The sequence below is a fragment of the Grampus griseus genome (assembly GCF_964374135.1).
Source record: "Grampus griseus genome assembly, chromosome: 1".
Taxonomy (NCBI): Eukaryota; Metazoa; Chordata; class Mammalia; order Artiodactyla; family Delphinidae; genus Grampus; species Grampus griseus.
In genome coordinates this window covers 57,925,027-57,949,066 of record NC_139017.1, presented here as the reverse complement: position 1 = coordinate 57,949,066, position 24,040 = coordinate 57,925,027, and the positions used below count along the sequence as shown (strand labels likewise).

The following is a 24,040-nucleotide window of genomic DNA, read 5'->3' as shown; positions in this document are numbered from 1 at the left end:
AATTTTTATTAAAAGAGACTTTTAAGATTTTTAGGGCTTTTTATCGTATCAAATGAAACTAGGAAGGAGTGAGATGAATGGACAGAGGCTGGAACTTAACTGCTGCCTGTGAAGATTGGTGCTGGGGATTTAGTGTTACCAGTGTAGGTGTTAAAAAATGATTTGAGGTTTATTATTTTCCTTTTCATTTATTTCCTTGTCTTTCAGTTCTGAATCCACCTGGGGCCAGTTGAGAATGGAGGATGGCTTGGGGATGGTCACAAAGCAGCTGGTTTAAGGGGAAGGAGGCAGCTAGAGAAATGTCAAGTTTTGGACATTTTGAGAGGAAAGAAGAAACATTTCTGTGGCTACTGACTTTTGCTGCGTGTCTTTCACTCTTGAAAGGATGTATATAAATTTCAGCATATTCAAAGTAGTTGTTTCCAAGGTTTTCTATATGTTGATAGTGATTTGAAATTTCATGGTCACAGTGATGCATGTAAGTATTTGTTTCCTTTCTCTTCTGAGATCATAGCATGAGGCAAAGGGCACTGGACTTGGCATTAAAAGCCCTGAGATTTAACTTCCGGCAAATATATGTTTGACTTAGAGTATGTTTTTTCATTTATAAATTGAGATATAATGGTATTCCATTATAGGATTGTGAGGTTTAGATTATATAATACATGTATAAAGACATCGTAAATTATAAAATCATGGAAAGGAATCAGGTGGTGTTTGCCAGGATTTCACATTTGGTACCAAAATATGAAAGTGGTTCTTTGGTCCTGTTAGGTAAGATGTAACCACTCCCTATTTTCCTAAATAACTCTAAATTGTACCTGGCTCTGATTATCTTGATGTTATGTTTTTTAGTACTTAACCTTTGAAAGATTGAATGCTTGGTTACTTAGAACCAGTACTACCATGAGACAATTGACACATTTTGTAGAACTGTAATGGAGTTAGTGTCAGTACCAAAATATATATGGATTGAGCAATGTCCTTATTATTGTACCATTTATTATTATTATACCATTTGATAAGTTTGGATACTGCTTTTGAAGCAGGTAATACATTAAAAAGTTAGGCAGAGTATAAATAAGGCACTGATTAAAAGTTTAACTTGAGAGTCAAACTGATTGCCATAAGACCCTTGCTTAACTGAGATGATGTGCCTTATAAATAGAAAATAGTAGAATTAAATAATTTTCTGTATCTATATCTGTTCTGCATTGTTGGTTTTTAAATGCAGTTAAATGACACACATAACCTTTTGGCAAGCTTAAGGTTGTGCAGTATATCTACCTTTAGTTTTGGCAGTTGGTATGAAAATGTCTTCTTCACAAGATTGAACTGAAGATCATTATTTTAATAAAACAGTGACAAGATGAAAAGTTCAAATAATCACTACTAATAATGGTTTGAATAGTACTAGGTTCACTTTGTGGTCTATCTAAAGTTCTGTGGTAAGGTTGCAAAATCAGATGCCTAAAATGGCCATCTAATTTTCTCTTAAATCAGTATCCATTATGCTTATTTGCTCTTATGTCTTTCTTTTTCTTTATTTCTAAGTTTTTCTGAGTTCTTTCACCTCTTTTCAAATAAGCTTTTCTTCCTAATACTTGGTTTCTGAGGTTATCTAATTGAGAATTTTCTTTATCTTTCAATGCTTTTGTCATTTTCTTTATTTTTTTTAGTACATCTTAAAAATATTAGATTTTAATTTCCATTTATCTTGTTTTCCTGTTGTGCTTTCGTTGTTTCTAGGGATGGTATTATGCTCCATATTCAACGGTGAACTCTTTGTGCTGCTTATGTTTTAGAGTGATTAAACATAAAATATGTTTCATGCTTATATTCATTGTTACCATTTTTAGAGCTCTTTATTTATTTGTGTGTATTTGCTGTCCCACTTTGTATTCCTTCTTCCCGTAGAACTTACATCAATATATCATGCAGTGAAGGTCTGTGTACGATGAATTCTTTAAGTTATTTGTATTTGAAAATTACTTGTTTTGCCTTCATATTCAAACATTTTTTTTTTGCTGGGTATAAAATTCCAAGTTTAAAGTTTTTTTCATGCAGTATTTTGAAGATGTCACTCCATTGTCTTTGGCTATATATATATACAGTGTTTTTTAGTATCAGGTATACAGCAAAGTGATTCAGTTGTACATATATATATATCCTCTTTCAGATTCTTTTCCATTATAGGTTATTGCAAGATATGGAATACAGTTCCCTGTGCTATACAGTAGGTCCTTGTTGTTTACCTACTTTATGTATAGTAGTTTGTACCTGCTTGTTTCAAACTCCTAATTTATCCTGCCCCCTCCCCACCCCACTATCCCCTTTGGTAATCATAAGTTTGTTTCTATGTCTGAGTCTGTTTCTGCTTTGTAAATAAGTTTATTTGTATCATTTTTTTAGATTCCATGTGTAAGTGATATCATATAATATTTGTCTTTGTCTGACTTCACTTAATATGATAATCTCTGGGTCCATCCATGTTGCTGCAAATGGCATTATTTCATTTTTTATGGCTGAGTAATATTCCATTGTGTATATATACCACATCTTCTTTATCCATTCATCTGTTGATGGACAGTTGGGTTGTTTCCATGTCTTGGCTATTGTAAATAGTGCTGCTGTGAACATTGGGGTGCATGTTTCTTTTCAAATTAGAGTTTTCTCTGGATATATGCCCACGAGTGGAATTGCAAAATCATATGGTAACTCTATTTTTAGTTTTTAAGGAATTTCCAGACTGTTTACCATAGTGGATGCACCAATTTACATTCCCAACAGTGTAGAAGGGTTCCTTTTTCTCCACACCCTCTCCAGCATTTATTATTTGTAGACTGTTTAATGATGGCTGTTCTGACTGGTGTGATACCTCATTGTAGTTGTGATTTGCCTTTCTAGTAATTAGTGGTATTGAGCATCTTTACATGTGCCTGTTGGCCATCTGTATGTCTTCTTTGGAGAAATGTCTGTTTAGGACTTCTGCCCATTTTTTGATTGGGTCTTTTTTTTTTTTTTTTTTGATATTGAGTTGCATGAGCTGTCTGTCTATTTTGGAAATTGATTCCTTATTGATAGCATCGTTTGCAAGTATTTTCTCCCAGTCTGTAGGTTGTCCTTTTGTTTTGTTTATGGTTTTCTTTGCTGTGCGAAAGCATATAAGTTTGACTAGGTCCCATTTGTTTGTTTTTGTTTTTATTTCCATTTCTCTCGGAGAGGGATCCAAAAAAATATTGCTACGATTTATGTCAAAGAGTGTTCTGCCTGTGTTTTCCTCTAAGAATTTTGTAGTATTTGGTCTTATATTTAGGTCTTTAATCCATTTTGAGTTTATTTTTGTGTATGGTGTTAGAAAATGTTCTAATTTCATTCTTTCACTTGTACAGGTTTCCCAGCACCGCACTACAGCCGTTTAACGATTGTCACTGGGCAGGCAGTGCCTCTAATACTGGTTATGCTAGAGGTGATGTTTTTGGTAAACAGGCGGGGTTTGTGTTTGCCGAGTTCCTTTTACTTTTTTTAATCTTTCCTTAATGCAAGCCTGTGTTGGGTTAACAGTGTTTTTAATAAATAATTTAGTGTTGGGTTATATTTATTAGCTGTTAATTATCAGTGTACTATCAGTTACTGATGTAAGCTTGTGCGAGGAGAAAAATTTCTTGTTACTCATATTTAACAGTATTGCTTCTATAGTTATATAGATTAGTCCAATAGTCAGGCTAGGAGTTGATTTACTTATTGTTGGAATTAAAACATTGTTTTATTGTTGAGCTTGAATGCTTTTTCAATTGGTGGCTGCTTTTAGGCCAACTATGGTTTAAGTTTATTTTACTCTCTAGTTAAGGTTGTATCCATTTCTAAAATGCTGTACCTTTTTAGACTAACGATTAAATATACGTTGAGACTTGATGTGGTTTTTAGTATTATTTAGCATTGAACTGAAATTCTTTTCTTGGACAACCAGCTATCACCAGGCTCGTTAGGCTTTTCACCTCTACTTATAAGTCTTCTCACTATTTTGCCGTATAAATGAGTTTGTTCTAGTTACTGCTCGTAAGTAGCTCATCTGGTTTCGGGTAGTTTAGCTTACGGTCTCTTTGCTAAGTTGTTACTAGTTAAGTCATTATGCAAAAGGTACAAGGGGTAAGCTTTGCTTTTTTTTTACTTTTAGTGTTTCTTTCATCTTTCCTTTATGGTACTTTCTCTATAGCGCCATTGGTGGTTGAATTTCTATCTCCTATACTTTAGATGTATAATGAATGTTTTATTTGATTGGTTTATGGTAGGAGCGGTGGGGGGGTGTGGGCTAGATTTAGTTCAAGATATACACAGGTTGTGGAATCTTCTAGGTATAAACTAGATGCTTTGTTTAAGCTACATCTTGTTTTATCCAAGCACATTTTCAGTATGCTTACCTTGTTACAACTTGTCTCCTCTCGTATAGTTGCTTAGCATGGGTTAGTAAGCTGGGGCTTTGCTGTGGTACTTGAGGAGGGTGACAGGCGGTGCGTGCGAGCTTCATGGCCTTATTCAATTAAGCACTCTGCTCTTAATTTACTACTAAATCCTCCTTTGGTTTTTAGATTTCATAAAAACTTTCGTGTGAGTATGAGGGGTGTTCTTAGTATAGAAAATGTAGCCCATTTCTTCCCATCCCATAGGTTACACCTTGACCTAACGTTTTTATGTAGCGTAGTTATACTTACTTTCGTTTCCTTTTAGGGTTTGCTGAAGATGGCGGTATATAGACTGAAGTAGCAAGGGTTGGTGAGGTTGATCGGGGTTTATCGGTTACAGAACAGGCTCCTCTAGAGGGATATGAAGCACCGCCAAGTCCTTTGAGTTTTAGGCCGTTGCTAGTAGTACTCTGGCGAATAGTCTTGTTCTGTGACTATTTAGGTTTACGACTAAGCATAGTGGGGTATCTAATCCCAGTTGGGGTCTTAGCTGTCGTGTAGTCAGATTGTATTAAAGTCACTTTCGTGGTTTAGCTTAGTTTTAATTATGGCTTTTTACAGCTTAATTAAGATTTGACTTTATTCTGTGTGATTCCTTAACGCTCTTTACGCCGGGTCTCTATTAATTTGGGTCAGTTGTATGACTGCGGTGGCTGGCACGAAGTTTACCAACCCTAGTTATCCTGACGTAGTCAAACTTTCGTTCATGGCTTAATTTTTATCACTGCTGTGTCCCGTGAGGGTGTGGCTAAGCAAGGTGTTGTGAGCTGCTAGTGTAGCGTGCTTGATACCCGCTCCTTTTGATCTTTGTGATTTGGAGGGCATTCTCACTGGGATGTGGATGCTTGCATGTGTAAGTCTGTTAAGAATTAATAGAAAGGCTGGGACCAAACCTTTATGTTGATGGGGCTGGCGAGCCCATCTAGGCATTTTCAGTGTCTTGCTTTATGAAAAATTTAAGCTACATTAACCTATGGGATGTGAAAGATGTTCATATAATTTCATTATGGGGCTTGTGTCAGATTTAGTATTGATTTATGAATAAAATGGTTTGTAGATCTAGAGAGGAACCTGTCTAGGGGTGTGGTGAATATCTAAGCAGATGGTTAGTTTTGTATGGGATAAGGGGGGTTTGATCCACTACGAGATACAGTTTTTTGAGCCCGGGGGGAATAGTGGAGTACTATGTCCTGTAACCATTAATTTAATTGCACATGTTGGTTGTGCTAGTCAAATAACAAATACATACAAGTCCAGCTACAATTTGCTTGACTGTGACGAGACCTTTTAAGGTCATAGCTGAGTCTGTGCAAATCCCCCCCCCAAATATAAAAAATACCAAATGTATGAAATCTCAGTTATGTGTGAGCATGGGCTGATTAGTCATTAACCCATCGAGATGTCTTATTTAAGGGGAACAAGTGGGCGATTTTAAGTTAAAATGGTCCTGAAGTAAGAACCAGATGTCTTATAAAGATCACCGTTAGCTACCCCCACGGTTTATGGGCCCCGTGCGAGAAGAGGGATCCCTGCCGAGCGGGTTGCTGGTTTCACGCGGCATGCTGATTAAGCTCGTGATCTAATGGAGGGGCCATAATGTTAGTTGACTTAAACTGATTTAGGGACATGTCCTATGTACGACCAATAATTTATACGTAATATGTAAAATTAATGCAATTCAATACGAGCTTCAACTGCTCGTGGGGAAAATAATTGAATGCACAGTTATACATAGCATGTACATATATACATTTACAGGAAGACGCTATTATTGACATGTGGGAGTACATGTGTATATGATTTATATGACAAAAGTATTATAAAATAAATTATTTTCAATACTGACATAGCACTGTAGCCTTGTGGTTATTCTACAATAAACCTTTTTCAGGGAATAGTTTATGTAGAATTTCAGCTTTGGGTGCTGGCGGTGAGGTGTTAATGCTTCTTCCTTGAGTCTTAGGGAGGTGTGGTTTTCTCCTTTTCCGGTTTACAAAGCTGGGGTATTTTGCTACACTACAAAGACTCTTCATTTTAGGAGTTTATTCTCAATAAGACTAGTTTCTAGGATTAGGAGAAAATATAAGATGGATGCTAATTGGCCTACAATTATTGGGTGTTCTACGGGTTGGCCTCCAATTCATGTTAGGGTCAGGAGATCTGCGACTAGTACTCAGAATAAAAGTTGGCTGAAGGGTCGGAATATTATGCTTCGTTGTTTGGTTGTGTGGAGTATGGGGATGAATATTAGGATAAGGATTGAGAGTAGTAGGGCTAAAACTCCTCCTAGTTTGTTGGGAATTGATTGTAGGATTGCGTATGCAAATAGGAAGTACCATTCTGGTCTAATGTGTGGTGGGGTGTTGAGTGGCTTTGCTGGGGTGTAGTCGGGGTCTCCTAGTAGGTCAGGTGCGAATAAGGTTAATGTAAGTAGGGTTAAGATTAGTAGTAAGGCACCCAGGATGTCTTTGATTGTGTAGTAGGGGTGAAATGGGATTTTGTCTGTGTTGGATGGAATTCCTGTGGGGTTGTTAGATCCTGTTTCGTGGAGGAATAGTAGGTGGACGGCTGCTAGTGCTAGGATGATAAAAGGGAGAATGAAGTGGAAGGCAAAGAAGCGTGTTAGTGTTGCTTTGTCTAGGGAAAAGCCACCTCAGATTCACTCGACTAGAGTGGTACCAATGTGGGGGATTGCTGATAGAAGGTTGGTAATGACGGTTGTGCCTCAAAATGGTATTTGTCCTCAGGGTAGGACATAGCCTACGAATGCAGTAGCTATAACTGTGAATAGTAGGATTACTCCAATGTTTCATGTTTCTTGGAAGGCGTGGGAGCCATAGTATAGGCCACGTCCTACGTGGGCGTAAAGGCAAATGAAGAATATGGAAGCTCTGTTTGCATGTAGATATCGAATAATTCAGCCGTAATTAACATCTCGGCAAATATGTGTGACAGATGAGAAGGCAGTTGTCGTGTTTGGTGTGTAGTGTGTTGCTAGGAATAGGCCTGTTAGGATTTGTATGATTAGGAAGAGGCCAAGTAGGGAGCCAAAGTTCCATCATGAAGAGATGTTTGATGGGGTGGGAAGGTCGATAAATGTGTTATTGAGAAATTTTATTAGTGGGTGTGCTTTTCGAATGTTGGTCATTAGTGTTCTTGTAGTTGAATGACAGCGATGATTTTTCATGTCATTGGTCATGTTGAAGTCCATGTGAGAATAATGATGACATACATTGTTTTCATTATAAGCATTATTTTTGTAATTAGTTTTGTGGGGGTTTCTTCAAAGCCTTCGCCTATTTATGGGGGTTTAGGGTTGATTGTGGGTGGTGGTGTTGGGTGTGGGATTGTTTTAAACTTTGGTGGTTCATTTTTAGGTTTAATAGTATTTTTGGTTTATCTGGAGGGAATATTGGTTCTGTTTGGTTACACGACAGCTATGGCTACTGAGCAGTACCCTGAGATTTGGGTTTCTAACAAAGTTGTGTTAGGGGCATTTCTTTTAGGATTAGTGGTAGAGTTTTTGGTAATATTATACGTTTTAGAGAGTGAGAAAGTGGAGATTGTGTTTGAGTTTCATGGGTTGGGGGATTGGGTTATTTATGATACAGGAGATTCTGGGTTTTTTAGTGAGGAAGCTATGGGAATTGCTGCTTTATACAGTTATGGTACTTGGTTGGTGATTGTTACAGGTTGGTCATTATTTATTGGTTTTGTGGTTATTATGGAGATTACTCGGGGTAATTAAATAAGAGTATACTAAGAGTAATAGTGATAGGAAAGATAAAAAGTAGAGTTTGATAAGGCCTTGTTGGTTTGAGGTTAGCATGGAAGCCTTTAGTTGAATAAAGGCTGTGGTTTTGGGTAGGATGATTTCTAGTCAGGTTAGGTCTAGTAGGGAGGTTGCTAGTTTTTGGCCTATTGGTAGGTTCAGGTGAGGGGGTAGGCGATGTATGATTGTGGGGAAATATCCTCATAGAGTGGAGAATTTAGTGGAGTTTGAGGAGTGTATATATTTTAAGTTTTGTGTGCTGAGGTTGATTTCGAATGTGAGGATAAAGCCTAAAGTCGTTATTACGAGGGCGGTTAGTTTTAGGTGTAAGGGTGTGGTTATTAAGGGAGTGGTTATTGGAGGAATGTTGTTGGATAGAGTGAAGCCAGCAAAGATGCTTCTGATGTTTGATAGGGTTAATTAATAGGGGATTGTTTTCAGTAATGTTCATGGAGGCAGGGAAGCGAGGTTGTCCTAGTAGTGTGAAGAAAATGATGCAAGTGCTATAGATAGCTGTGAGGGAGGTAGCGGTTAGAGTTAATAATAGGGCTCAGGCGTTGGTATAAGATGAAGTGGCGGCTTCAATGATGGTGTCTTTAGAGTAGAATCCGGTGAAGAATGGTATTCCTGTTAGTGGGAGACAGCCAATGATAAGAGCGGTTGTGGTGAAGGGAAGGGCTTTGTATAGTTCTCCTATTTTTCGAATGTCTTGTTCGTTATTCAGGTTATGGATGACAGAGCCAGAACATAAGAAGAATATAGCTCTGAAGAAGGCGTGTGTGCAAATATGTAAGAATGCTAAGGTTGGTTGAGACCAGTTGTTACTATTATTAAGCCTAGTTGGCTGGAGGTGGAAAAAGCAATAATTTTTTTGATATCATTTTGGGTGAGAGCGCAAATGGCTATGAATACGGTGGTGAGGGTGCCTAGAGAAAGAGTTATTGTTTGAATGAGTTAGTTATTTTCTATTAGGGGGTAGGAACAGATAAGTAGGAAAATTCCTGCTACAACTATTGTGCTTGAGTGGAGTAGGGCTGAAACTGGGGTGGGGCCTTCTATTGCTGAAGGGATCAGGGGTGAAGTACGAATTGGGCTGATTTTCCAGCTGCGGCTAGTACAGTTATTGAAGAGACTGTCTTTTCTCCATTGTATACTCTTGCCTCCGTTGTTGTGGATTAAATGATCATGAGTGCATGAGTTGATTTCTGAGCTTTCTATCCTATTCCATTGATCTATATGTCTGTTTTAGTGCCAGTACCATACTGTTTTGATTACAGTAGCTTTGTAGCATAGTCTGAAGCCAGGGAGCATGATTCCTCCAACTCTGTTCTTTTTTCTAAGGATTGTTTTGGCTATTTGGGGTCTTTTGTGTTTCCATACAAATTTAAATTTTTTTTGTGAAAAATGCCATTGGTAATTTGATAGGGGTTGCATTGAATCTGTAGATTGCCTTGAGTAGTATGGTTATTTTAACAATAGTCTCAATCTTGGAGAAGTGACCCTCCGTAGGAGACATCTTACTCATCCCAGCAGTGCACTCCCCTCTCATCACCCAAGGGCCAGGTGCCAGACGGTCCCAGGGTAGAATCTGGCCTGCCTTTGCAGACCAGGTCTGCAGGCTGTGGGACTGTCATTTTCTTGCTTCTGGTGTCTGCCTTCTGGTGAGTGAGGCTGGTCTAGAGGCTTGTGACACTTCCTGGTGGGAGGGGCCAATGCCTGCCTCCTGGTGGGTAGAACTGGGGCCCTCTGGTGGGCAAGGCTGTGTCTAGGGGCATGTCTGGAGGGAGCTGTGTGCTTAGGAAATCTTTAGGTAGCTTGTCTGCTGATGGGTGGGGCTCTGTGCCCACCCAGTTTGTTGTTTGGCCTGAGGCATCCCAGCCTTGGAGCCTATAGGTGTTAGGTGGGACCAGGTCTTGGTGCCAAAATGTCAGCCTCCGGGAGACAGCTCTCTTGCCCTTGGTCCCAGTGGGTGTGAGGTTTTGTTTGTGCCCTTTAATAGTGAAGTCTCTATTTCCCCCAATCCTGTGGAGCTCCTGTAATCAAGCCTCACTGGCCTTCAAAGCCAAATGCTCTCGGGGCTCTTCTTCCTGGCGCTGGACCCCTGAGCTCCAGGACCCGACTTGGGGCTCAGAACTTTCCCTCCTGTGGGAGAACCTCTGTAATACAATTATTCTCCAGTTTGTGGGTCACCCACCCAGGAGGTATGGGATTTGATTATATCACGAATCTGCCTCTCCTACTGGTCTTTTTGGGGTTCCTTCTTTATGTCTTTAATTGTAGAAATTTTTTCTGGTACGTTTCAGTCTTTTTCAAAGATGGTTGTTCTGCATATTGTGATTTTGGTGTGTTCGTGAGAGGAGGTGAGCCCAAGGTCTTTCTATTCTACCATCCTGGCCACTCTCCCCAACCCAGTTTTTTTAAATGGGCAAAAGAGTTGAAATAGATACTTCCTTTATGGAGTATTGCAGCAACCAATTCCCCTCTTTGCAGATGATCCATCACCTCTAGAAGTTGGATAATGACTGTTACTGGTTTAATATGAAAGGGTATAACTCAGGAACAGCCACATGGAAGAGATGCATAGGACAAGGTATTGGGAAAGGGTGCAGAGCATCCACGCTATCTCCAAGTGTGCCACTCTCCCCGAATCTACAGGTGTTAACCAATCTGGAAGCTCTCTGAACTCTCTTGGCTAGTATAGTTTCTGATGAGAGGTCTGCTGTATTCTTATCTTTGTTCCTCTATATGTGATGTGTCTCTATATGTGATGTGTCTTTTTTCTGCCTTCAAGATTTTCTCTTCATTTTTGCCTTTATCAGTTTAAATGCATTGTATGTGTCAGGGTGTTTTTTTGTTTTTTAAAATTCTGCTCGGACAGCAAAGGAAACCATAAACAAGACCAAAAGACAACCCTCAGAATGGGAGAAAATATTTGCAAATGAAGCAACTGACAAAGGATTAATCTCCAAAATTTACAAGCAGCTCATGCAGCTCAATAACCAAAAAACAAACAGCCCAATCCAAAAATGGGCAGAAGACCTAAATAGACACTTCTCCAAAGAAGATATACAGACTGCCAACAAACACATGAAAGAATGCTCAACATCATTAATCATTAGAGAAATGCAAATCAAAACTACAATGAGATATCATCTCACACTGGTCAGAATGGCCATCATCAAAAAATCTACAAACAATAAATGCTGGAGAGGGTGTGGAGAAAAGGGAACCCTCCTACACTGTTGGTGGGAATGTAAATTGGTACAGCCACTATGGAGAACAGTATGGAGGCTCCTTAAAAAACTACAAATAGAACTACCATACGACCCAGCAATCCCACTACTGGACATATACCCTGAGCAAACCATAATTCAAAAAGAGTCATGTACCAAAATGTTCATTGCATCTCTGTTTACAATAGCCAGGACATGGAAGCAGCCTGAGTGTCCATCGACAGATGAATGGATAAAGAAGATGTGGCACATAGATACAATGGAATATTACTCAGCCATAAAAAGAAACAAAATTGAGTTATTTGTAGTGAGGTGGATCGACCTAGAGTCTGTTATACAGAGTGAAGTAAGTCAGAAAGAGAAAAACAAATACCGTATGCTAACACATATATATGGAATCTAAGGAAAAAAAAAAGTCATGAAGAACCTAGGGGTAAGATGGGAATAAAGACACAGACCTACTAGAGAATGGACTTGAGGATATTGGGAAGGGGAAGGGGAAGCTGTGACAAAGTGAGAGAGTGGCATGGACATATATACACTACCAAATGTAAAAAAGATAGCTAGTGGGAAGCAGCCGCATAGCACAGGGAGATCAGCTTGGTGGTTTGTGACCACCTAGAGGGGTGGGATAGGGAGGGTGGGAGGGAGGGAGATGCAAGAGGGAAGAGATATGGGAACATATGTATATGTATAACTGATTCACTTTGTTATAAAGCAGAAATTAACACACCATTGTAAAGCAATTATACTCCACTAAAGATGTTAAAAAGAAAAACAGTTCTGCTTGGGGTTTTCTGAACTTCTTGGATATGTGGTAAAATGTCTTTTTTTGTTGTTGTTACTTAAAAAAATGTCAGCCACTGTCTCTTCATGTATTTTGATTCATTTTATATTGACCCACAGCCCATAGATGCTCTGTTTTCTTTTTTCCCCTTTGTGTTTTAATTTGGATACATCTTCTGATTCACTGCTTCTTTTCTTAACTTGTATTTCATGTATTAATGAACCCATGGAAATGATCCTTTGTCTCTGATGTTGTGATCTTGTGGAGTTTTACCTTGGGCATGTGTGACTAGTATTCAACAATGAACTTGATGAGAACACTATGTAGACTTTTTAGGATTTTCTTCTTGTAGCTCGTCCGTCTCTGGGGTTCTGCCCTGTAAATTCTTTCCCTTTTATCCTTCCTGAACTCAGCAAGATTGTGGTGCTCTGCTTGTGTGCTCCCTCCTTGGGCCTGTGAAACTTTCTGTGAAGGCAAAAAGCTGAATCTATGATAGTGTTCACTTCATTTGTTCCCCTTCCCTCAGAGATCTCAGTACTGTGTTGCTTAGTGTCCAGTGTCTAAAAGCAGTTGCTTCATTTATCTTATCCCTCTCCCCCATTTTCTAAGTGTGTATGGTAAAAGGGTAAGTTCGCGTCAATTAAATTTTGACCTCCAGTGCTAATCATGAGCTAATCATGTTCACATTGTTCATTCACCACCCAAGGCTCCTCTTGCTTTGTTTTACTTTGTCATATTTCTTTGATTCTAATTTTTGCTTCATTTACTTTGACATATTTGAAAATTAGGTTATATGTTATAGATGATGGAATTAAGAAAAATTCTTCTTGGCTAGGTGGCAGTGGGAGGTAGCTGTCATTTCATACAGATGTGTCAACAGAGAAAATGCCTGCCTCAAAATATGAATATATATTTCAGCAGATTGGAAGAAATTCTCTCAGACAATTGTGAATTACTGTTTTATTCCCTGTGAACTAAATGTTTGAATGTGGGAGAGAGAGGTGGAGGAGATTTTGGAATTTGGTGAATTAGAAGTGTTTAGCAACATTCCTAAAGCTGGAGTCAAATGTAGGTGAGCTGGCTGAACGTAAACTTGGCTTACAATCCCAAGAACAGTAGCTTTTAGTTAGTTCTATTATGGATTCTCTCAGTAAAGGATACTTTACCAAAGTAATAGACAATATTATGTGGAAAAATCTGCATATCAGTGACTTAGTCAAAAAGTGATTCAGAAAAGCTAGACCCTGAAGAATGAGAATTAGTTGGAAAACCTAATTATTATTATTTAAATTTCATTTTTTTAAATTTATTTATTTGGTTGGTTGGTTGCGTTGGATCTTCATTGCTGTGCGTGGGCTTTCTCTAGTTGCATCGAGTGGGGGCTACTCTTCGTTGTGGGGCGCGGGCTTCTCATTGCGGTGGCTTCTCTTGTTGCAGAGCATGGGCTCTAGGTGCGTGGGCTTCAGTGATTGTGGCACATGGGCTCAGTAGTTATGGCTCACGGGCTCTAGAGCGCAGGCTCAGTAGTTGTGGCCCACGGGCTTAGTTGCTCTGAGGCATGTGGGATCTTCCTAGACAAGGGATTGAACCCGTGTTCCCTGCATTGGCAGGCAGGTTCTTAACCACTGCGACACCAGGGAAGTCCCTGAAAACCTAATTATATATAAGTATATGTGTGTGTGTGTTTTTTCCACAAGAGTGGTGTATGATAAAACTTGTTTAAGTCTAAAAGAACTTTTTAGAAAAGGGTAAAATTCCTAACTGATAAGAAAGTATTATCATAGTTTAATTAGCAGAGTTGTTTCTTTTTTAGTTCCATGTGATGGTACAGCTTATTATTGATGTCATTTTTAGATTCTGTTGAATAAGGTATTGTATTTCTCCCCTTACTTCATTTCTTATTCTCCTGACCTCTTCTCTTGGTTTTCTATTCTATTGTAATTTATATATGTTTTTGAATGTGTGTATACCTGTGAAATATATTTTTTTGTATTTTAATTTTATGTAAATTGTATTGTGTCACAGATCTTATTTTAATTTCTATTTTCACTTGACAAAATATCCAGCAATGGTGCTCCATGTACCTTTGGTTCATTCCTTTTGACTGTTGCATGATGTTTTGTAGTATTTAGGTACATTTTATTTCTCCATCCTAGTAATTTTGAGCATTAAGGCTGCCTCTAATTCCCTACTGTAACAAGAAGTATCCAGTTTGTTGCAAGTATCGTCATAGGTATTCCCTGTTGACAGATGTGGATGTTTCTCTCTTAGCTGTACACACACATGCACAGACACACATATATATACATAAATGGAAACACAGCTATACGTATATATTTACATATACGTACACACATGCTACACATATACTCCAGGATGTGTATATATTTATATCTGTACCTATTTACAAATAATCTCAAGGTGGGATTGCTGGGTCATAAGTATATGAATATGCAATGTAAGTTGCTAGTTAGAGTAACTCTTCATGAAGATTCTTGTTTCTCCATATCCTCCCTAACATACTTGATATTCTAATTTTCTAATAACTTAATGGGGATAAAGTGTTATTTTTATTATTTTAATTCGCATTTTTTGATTACTAGTGAGTTGGAACATCTTTCTACGTACTTGAAAGGCAGTGTGTTTTCCCCTGCTGTGAATTAGGAATTGACATTCTTTCCCATTTTTTCTATTGGATTTTCTGTCTTATATGTTGATTTACAAGAATCGCTTGTGTTATGGTGCTACAAGAGACATGAATGGTCACAGCAGGGGCTTTAATCCATTTGTGATTTCTTCCCCCTTTTTGATGCTACTACTTTGTCAGATGTCCATAAAAAGTTTTGAGGGGTGTCCATAAACATTTTGGGGGGTCTGTATAAAGTTTTGGGGGTTGTATAAAATTTCAGGTGTCTGTGTAATGTTTGACCTGGCTGCCAATTCATATACTTGCTATGCTTGTACTTATGCTTAGGTCTTCTGGCTCATCGTCCTTCAATGCTATTGATAGGCAGAGTAGAAGGGGTTCTAAATTGTTTGTTTACAGTTTTTCCCAGAACCTACTCCGGGTATGTTCTTGCTATTCAAAATTGGGAAGAGCTGGGAGTTGGGAATTCCCTGGCAGTCCAGTGGTTAGGACTCACGCTTCCAACTGCAGGGGTCACGGGTTCAGTCCCTGGTTGGGGAACTAAGATCCCACCTGCCGCACAGCATGGCCAAGAAAAATAACAAAAACAAAAACAAAAAACAAAATTGGGAAGAGTTAGTTGTGTTTTGTTAGGATCTCCTCTGTATTTCTATATTTCCTGCATATTTCAACCCTTTCTTGGGAAGGGGAGTGATCAGTTAGTCCTTTTCTTCCTTTATTCTATTGTAGGTATTTCTTCAAAAAAAATTTTTTTGTTTTTGAAGTACAGTGTCTATTGAATGTGTACCATAAAGTCAAAAAATTGTAACTCAAATCACTGTAAGTCAGAGACCATCTGTTCAAGCTTTTTGCCCAGTTTTTAAATTGGGTTGTTTATTTTTCTGTTGTTGAGTTGTATGAGTTCTTCATATATTCTGGGCATAAGTCCCCTCTTGGATATGTGATATGCAAATTTTCTCTCCAGTTATGTGGGTTGTCTTTCGAGTTTTTTGACAATGTCCTTTGATGCACAAAAGTTTTAAATTTTGAATAAGTCCAATTTATCTATTTTTTCTTCTGTTGCTCATGCTTTTGGGGTCATATCTAAGAAACCATTGCCAAGCCCAATGTCATGAAGATTTATTGTGCCTTTTTCTAATAGGAAAATTCCTTCAGGTTTTTAGCTTGGGTGGATTCTACTCTTCCCACATTTGTATCATTGCTACAGATTTTTCCTTTTTTTTTTTCTTTTTGTGTATTCTGCCATTTATTTAATATTGTATACCAGGAATTGTACTAAGTACTTAATAGATATTTTGTTAATCAGTACAGTGATTCTATGATGTAAATATCATCCCAGTTATACCAAAGAGGAAACAGGGTTAGAGAGATTAAACTACTTGTCCAAAGTCAGAAAGCTGTAGGTAGCATAGCTAGGATTAATTTCAGTTGAATTCCATTTTTATTGGCAGTCTTGACCTTTAATGTGGTTGAAAAGCTAGCTTTTGGTGAAAAGAATGGAGACTTTCTTCTCTTTAATTCACATGGTATTCAGAAGCCATTCCTTAAAAACTACTTATTGAAACTGATCTGATAGTAATTTTTAGGTACTGCATGCAATTTTTACTATTCGTGGAACATATTATATGACAAGTTATATCATGTCCTGCTCTTTGTTTTTTTTTAAATAAACTAATGGGTGATAGAGCTCTATGTGAAATAAACCTATTGTCAATTCTTTTTGTTTTCAGGCCAAAATTTTTGATTCATTTTTCCCTCATACCCAACATCTAATCCATAGGAAACCAAAGCTGTACCTTCAAATTATATTTAGATTCTGATTAACCCTATTGCTATGCTACCCGCTTAGTTTAATCCAGCACCCAAATTATTATAATAGCTTCTGTTTCTACAATTGCTTTCCTTAAGTCTTTTTTCAACATATAGGGTAGAGTGATCAAGTTCATCAGTGTCAAATCATATCACTCCTGTATTCCAAATCCTTCAGTGAATTCCTGTTTTATTCACTGTAAAAGCCAAAGTCCTTAACTTGATTTAAGGAAGTTCTTTGATATGACCCCTTGTTACCTCTCTGGCTTCCTATTCTACTATTTTCCCACTTGCTTATTCTACTCTAAACTGACCATCTTGCTAGTCTTTGAACATGGACCTCAGGATATTTGCACTTACTCTTACTGCTAGGTTGTGGTTGCCCCAGATTTTTGTGTGGATCATTTTCCTGCTATTTAGAAATATTTACTCAAATGTAAACTTCTCATTGAAGCTTCTCTGACTACTCTATGTAACCCAACCCAACACTTCCTATCCCCCTTCCCTACTTAATTTTTTCCTTATCATTTATCACTATCTAGCCTTACTGAATAAGGTCATTTTTATTTGTCTCATTTATTAAATGTGTTTTCCACTAGATTGTAGAACCATGAGGGACTTTTGTTTGTTTTATTCACCTCTCTGTCCTTGGTATCTAGAACAGTGTCTGGTATATAGTCAGTACCTAATATATAATTTGTTGAGTATATGACTGTTTTAAGATTTTTGGAATTTTCTGAGGGTATTGATAAGTATTCACAGTTGATTCATTCTGGTTGCTGAGGCCAGTCCTAAAAATACTTATTGTTGGCACTGTTGGAAGTCTAGACTGAGAGATCAGTCTGTTAAGATATTTTGCATCTTGCTTCTAAGCTTCATTTAATGCAGTATAAAACAGATGTGATGGTATTGTTACTCAGACTTACAAACATACTTACTTTGGGAACAGAAAGATCTCTTCCTCCAAATCTTAAAAATACCTTATTAGTGGTTTAAAAGGTTGGTGTATTAATATCTAGACCTTCTGTAATAGAAGAATTGGAATGTTTACTCTTGTTCACTTAACAGCTGAGTTTTAGAAATTAACCATTATTGGGACAACAGAGTTTCATCCAGAGGAACAGTTTTTTAAAATCAAAATAATATATGGAGTTATTACGACAATGTGGTGTTGGCAAGAGTAGACAGTTCAATATGAACGAACAGAGAGTCCAGAAATAGACCCACGTAAATGTAGTCAACTGATCTTTGACAAAGTAGCAGAGGCAAAACAGTGTAGGAAAGATAGTCTTTCTAGCAGATGGTGCTGGAACAACTGTTCATCCACATGCAAAAAAAAAAAAAAAAATCTAAAAACAGACCTTATCCCTATTCACCAAATTACTTCAAGATGTATCACAGACCTAAATGTAAAATGCAAAGCCATTAAATTCCTAGACAATGACAGGGGAAATGTAGATAACCTTGAGTTTGGTGATGACTTTTTAGGCACAACACCAAAGGCATGATCTATGAAAGAAAGGATCAAAAAACAAAACTTCTTTAAAACTAAAAATTTCTCCTTAGGGTGAGAGACACTGTCAAGAGAATGAAAAGATAAGCCACAGATTTGGAGAAAGTATTTCTAGAAGACATATCTCATATAGGATTTTTATCTAAAATATACAAAGAACTCTTAAAACTCAACAGTAAGAAAGCAACCTGATTTATTTATTAAAAATTTTTTTAAAAAACATTTATTTATTTTCTTATTAGTCACCCATTTTATACACATCAGTGTATACCTGTCAATCCCAATCTCCGAGTTCATCACACCACCACCACCACCCCCTGCCACTTTCTCCCCTTTGGTGTCCATACGTTTGTTCTCTACTTCTGTGTCTCAATTTCTGCTCTGCAAACCGGTTTGTCTGTACCGTTTTCTAGGTACCACATATATGTGTTAATATACAATATTTGTTTTACTCTTTCTGACTTACTTCACTCTGTATGACACTCTCTAGATCCATCCACGTCTCTACAAATGACCCAATTTCGTTTCTTTTTATGGCTTAGTAATATTCCATTGTATATATGTACCACATCTTCTTTATCCATTAATCTGTCGATGGGCATTTAGGTTGCTTCCATGACCTGGCTATTGTAAATAGTGCTGCAGTGAACATTGGGGTGCATGTGCCTTTTTGAATTATGGTTTTCTCTGGGTATAGGCCCAGTAGTGGGATTGCTGGGTCATATGGTAATGCTATTTCTAGTTCCTTAAGGAACCTCCATACTGTTCTCCATAGTGGCTGTATCAATTTACATTCTCACCAACAGTACAAGAGGATTCCTTTTCTCCACACCCTCTCCAGCATTTGTTGTTTGTAGATTTTCTGATGATGCCCGTTCTAACTGGTGTGAGATGATACCTCATTGTAGTTTTGATTTGCATTTCTCTAATAATTAGTGATGTTGAGCAGCTTTTCATGTGTTTGTTGGCAGTCTGTATATCTTCTTTGGAGAAATGTCTATTTAGGTCTTCTGCCCATTTTTGGATTGGGTTGTTTGTTTTTTTAATATTGAGCTGCATGAGCTGTTTATATATTTTGGAGATTAATCCTTTGTCCGTTGATTCATTTGCAAATATTTTCTCCCATTCTGAGGGTTATCTTTTCATCTTGTTTATGATTTTCTTTGCTGTGCAAAAGCTTTTAAGTTTCCTTAGGTCCCATTTGTTTATTTTTGTTTATATTTCCATTACTCTAGGAGGTGGATCAAAAAAGATCTTGCTGTGATTTATGTCAAAGAGTGTTCTTCCTATGTTTTCCTCTAAGAGTTTGATAGTGCCCAGTCTTACATTTAGCTCTCTAATCTATTTGGAGTTTATTTTTGTGTATGGTGTTAGGGAGTGTTCTAATTTCTTTCTTTTCCATGTAGCTGTCCAGTTTTCCCAGCACCACTTATTGAAGAGGCTGTTTTTTCTCCATTGTATATTCTGCTTCCTTTGTCAAAAATAAGGTGACCATATGTGCATGGGTTTATCTCTGGGCTTTCTATCCTGTTCCATTGATCTATATTTCTGTTTTTGTGCCAGTACCATATTGTCTTGATTACTGTAGCTTTGTAATATAGGCTGAAGTCAGGGAGTCTGATTCCTCCAGTTCCGTTTTTTTCCCTCAATACTGCTTTGGCTATTTGGGGTCTTTTATGTCTCCATACAAATTTTAAGATTTTTTGTTCTAGTTCTGTAAAAAATGCCATTAGTAATTTGATAGGGATTGCATTGAATCTGTAGATTGCTTTGGGTAGTATAGTCATTTTCACACTATTGATTCTTCCAATCCAAGAACATGGTATGTCTCTCTATCTGTTGGTATCATCGTTAATTTCTTTCATCAGTGTCTTATAGTTTTCTGCATACAGGTCTTTTGTCTCCCTAGGTAGGTTTATTCCTAGGTATTTTATTCTTTTTGTTGCAGTGGTAAATGGAAGTGTTTCCTTAATTTCTCATTCAGATTTTTCATCATTAGTGTATAGGAATGCAAGAGATTTCTGTGCATTAATTTTGTATCCTGCAACTTTACCAAATTCATTGATTAGCTCTAGTAGTTTTCTGGTGGCATCTTTAGGATTCTCTGTGTGTAGTATCATGTCATCTGCAGACAGTGACAGTTTTACTTCTTTTTTTCCAATGTGTATTCCTTTTATTTCTTTTTCTTCTCTGAGTGCCGTGGCTAGGACTTCCAAGACTGTTGAATAATAGTGGTGAGAGTGGACATCCTTGTCTTGTTTCTGATCTTAGAGGAAATGCTTTCAGTTTTTCACCATTGAGAATGATGTTTGCTGTGGGTTTGTTGTATATGGCCTTTATTATGTTGAAGTAGGTTCCCTCTGTGCCCACTTTCTGGAGAGTTTTTATCATAAATTGTTGTTGAATTTCGTTGAAAGCTTTTTCTGCATCTATTGAGATGATTATATGGTTTTTTCCTTCAGTTTGTTAATATGGTATATCACATTAATTGATTTGTGTATATTGAAGAAGGCTTGCATCTCTGGGATAAATCCCACTTGATCATGGTGTATGATCCTTTTAATGTGTTGTTGGATTCTGTTTGCTAGTATTTTGTTGAGGATTTTTGCATCTATATTCATCAGTGATATTGGTCTGTAATTTTCTTTTTTTATAGTACCTTTGTCTGATTTTGGTATCAGGGTGAAAGTGGCCTCATAGAATGAGTTTGGGAGTGTTCCTTCCTCTGCAATTTTTTGGAAGAGTTTGAAAAGGATCGGTGTTAGCTCTTCTCTAAATGTTTGATAGAATTCACCTGTGAAGCCATCTGGTCCTGGACTTTTGTTTGTTGGAAGTTTTTAAATCATAGTTTCAATTTCATTACTTGTGATTGGTCTGTTCATATTTTCTATTTCTTCCTGGTTCAGTCTTGGAAGGTTATACCATTCTAAGAATTTGTCCATTTCTTCCAGGTGGTCCGTTTTATTGGCATAGATTTGCTTGTAGTAGTCTCTTAGGATGCTTTGTATTTCTGCGATGTCTGTTGTAACTTCTCCTTTTTCATTTACAATTTTATTGATTTGAGTCCTCTCCCTCTTTTTCTTGATGAGTCTGGCTAATGGTTTATGAGTTTTGTTAATCTTCTCAAGGAATCAGGTTTTAGTTTTATTGATGTTTGCTATTGTTTTCTTTTTTCTCTTTCATTTATTTCTGCTCTGATATTTATGATTTCTTTCCTTCTGCTAACTTTGGGTTTTGTTTGTTCTTCTTTGTCTAGTTCCTTTAGCTGTAACATTATGTTGTTTATTTGAGATGTTTCTTGTTTCTTGAGATAGGTTTGTATAGGTATAAACTTCCCTCTTAGAACTGCTTTTGCTGCATCCCATAGGCTTTGGATCATCGTGTTTTCATTGTCATTTGTCTCTAGGTATTTTTTGATTTCCTCTTTGATTGCTTTAGTGATCTCTTGGTTATTTAGTAATGTATTCTTTAGCCTCCATGTGTTTGTGTTTTTTATGGGTTTTTTTCCTGTAATTGATGTCTTATCTCATTTCGTTGTGGTCAGAAAAGATGCTTGATATGATTTCAGTTTTCTTAAATTTATTGAGGCTAGATTTGTGACCCAAGATGTGAATTTTCCTGGGGAATGTTCCATGCGCACTTGAGAAGAAAGTGTAATCTGCGGTTTTTGGATGGAATGTCCTATAAATATCAATTAAATCTGTTAGGTCTATTGTGTCATTTAAAGCTTGTGTTTCCTTATTAATTTTCTGTTTAGATGATCTGTTCATTGGTGTAACTGAGGTGTTAAAGTCCCCCACTATTATTGTTACTGTCGATTTCCTCTTTTAGAGCTGGTAGCAGTTGCCTTATGTGGTGAGGTACTCCTATGTTGGGTGCATATATATTTATAATTGTTATATCTTCTTCTTGTATTGATCCCTTGATCATTATGTAGTGTCCTTCCGTTTCTCTTGTAACATTCTTTATTCTAAAGTCTATTTTATCTGATATGAGTATTGCTACTCTAACTTTCTTTTGATTTCCATTTGCATGGAATATCTTTTTCCGTCCTCTCACTTTCAGTCTGTATGTGTCCCTAGGTCTGAAGTGGGGCTGTTGTAGACAGCATATAATGGGTCTTATTTTTGTACCGTTTCAGCAAGCCTGTGTCTTTTGGTTGGAGCATTTAATCCATTCACATTTAAGGTAATTATCGATATGTATGTTCCTATTACCATTTCCTCAATTTTGGGGGCTTTGTTTTTGTAGGTCCTTTTCTTCTCTTGTGTTTCCCACTTAGAGAAGTTCCTTTAACAGTTGTTGTCGAGCTGGTTTGGTGGTGCTGAATTCTCTTTGCTTTTGCTTGTCTGTAAAGCTTCTGATTTCTCCATTGAATCTGAATGAGATCCTTGCTGGGTAGGGTAATCTTGGTTGTAGAGTCTTCCCTTTCATCACTTAAAGTATATCATGCCACTCCCTTCGAGTTTGTAGAGTTTCTGCTGAGAAATCAACTGTTAACCTTATGGGAGTTCCCTTGTATGTTATTTGTCATTTTTCCTTTGGTACTTTCAGTAATTATTCTTTGTCGTTAATTTTTGCCAATTTGATTACTATGTGTCTTGGTGTGTTTCTTCTTGGGTTTATCCTGTATGGGACTCTCTGCGCTTCCTGGACTTGGGTGGCTATTTCCTTTCCCATGTTAGGGAAGTTTTCGACTCTAATCTCTTCAAATATTTTCTCAGGTCCTTTCTCTCTTTTCCCTCTGGGACCGCTATAATGCAAATGTTGTTGCGTTTAATGTTGTCCCAGAGGTCTCTTAGGCTGTCTTCATTTCTTTTCATTCTTTTTTCTTTATTCTGTACTCCAGCAGTGAATTCCACCATTCTGTCTTCCAGGTCACTTCTTCGTTCTTCTGCCTCAGTTATTCTGCTATTGATTCCTTTTAGTGTATTTTTCGTTTCAGTTATTGTATTGTTCATCTCTGTTTGTTTGTTCTTTAATTCTTCTAGATCTTTGTTAAATGTTTCTTGCATCTCCTCGATCTCTGCCTCTATTCTTTTTTTTTTTTTTTTCTGCCTCTATTCTTTTAATGAGGTCCTGGATCATCTTCACTATCATTATTCTAAATTCTTTTTCTGGAAGATTGCCTATCTCCATTTCATTTAGGTGTTTTCCTGGGGTTTTATCTTGTTCCTTCATCTCGTACATAGCCCTCTGCCTTTTCATCTTGTCTATGTTTCTGTGGTTTTTGTTCCACAGGTTGCAGGATTGTAGTTGTTTTTGCTTCTGCTAGCAACCTGATTTAAAAAAGGGACCAAAGGCCTTGACTGTCACCTCAAAGATATACAGATGGTAAATAAACATGTGAAGAGATGCTCCATATCATCATAGCCATCAGGGAAATGCAAATGAAAATAACAATGAGACATCGCTAAAACACCTTTCAGAATGGCTAAATCTTGAGCACTGACACCACCAAATACTGAGGAGGATGTGGAATAACAGAAATCTCATATTTTGTTAGTGGGGATAAAAATGGTGCAGGTACTTCGAAGACAGTTTGGTTGATTTCTTACAAAACTAACCTACTCTTAGCATATGATTCAACAATTTTACTCCTTGGTATTTACCCAAAGGAGTTGAAAACTTAGGACTACACGGAAGCCTGCACAAAGATGCTTGTAGCAGCTTTATTCATAATTGCCAGATCTTGGAAGCAACCAAGATGTCCTTCAGTAGGTGCATGGATAAATAAACTACCGTATACCCAATCACTGGAATATTATTCAGCACTGAAAAGAAATTAGCTATCAAGCCATGAAAAGATATGGAAG

The 24,040-nt window shown here is 37.4% G+C and overlaps 1 protein-coding gene across 5 annotated transcripts in view; it reads left to right on the top strand.

Moving 5' to 3' along the window:
* The window catches only part of COP1 (COP1 E3 ubiquitin ligase), a gene marked incomplete at its 3' end in the record, with an annotated part of 273,496 nt that overhangs the window by 11,868 nt on the left and 237,588 nt on the right, over window positions 1-24,040 (top strand). The gene's annotated exons all lie outside the window — the stretch shown is intronic.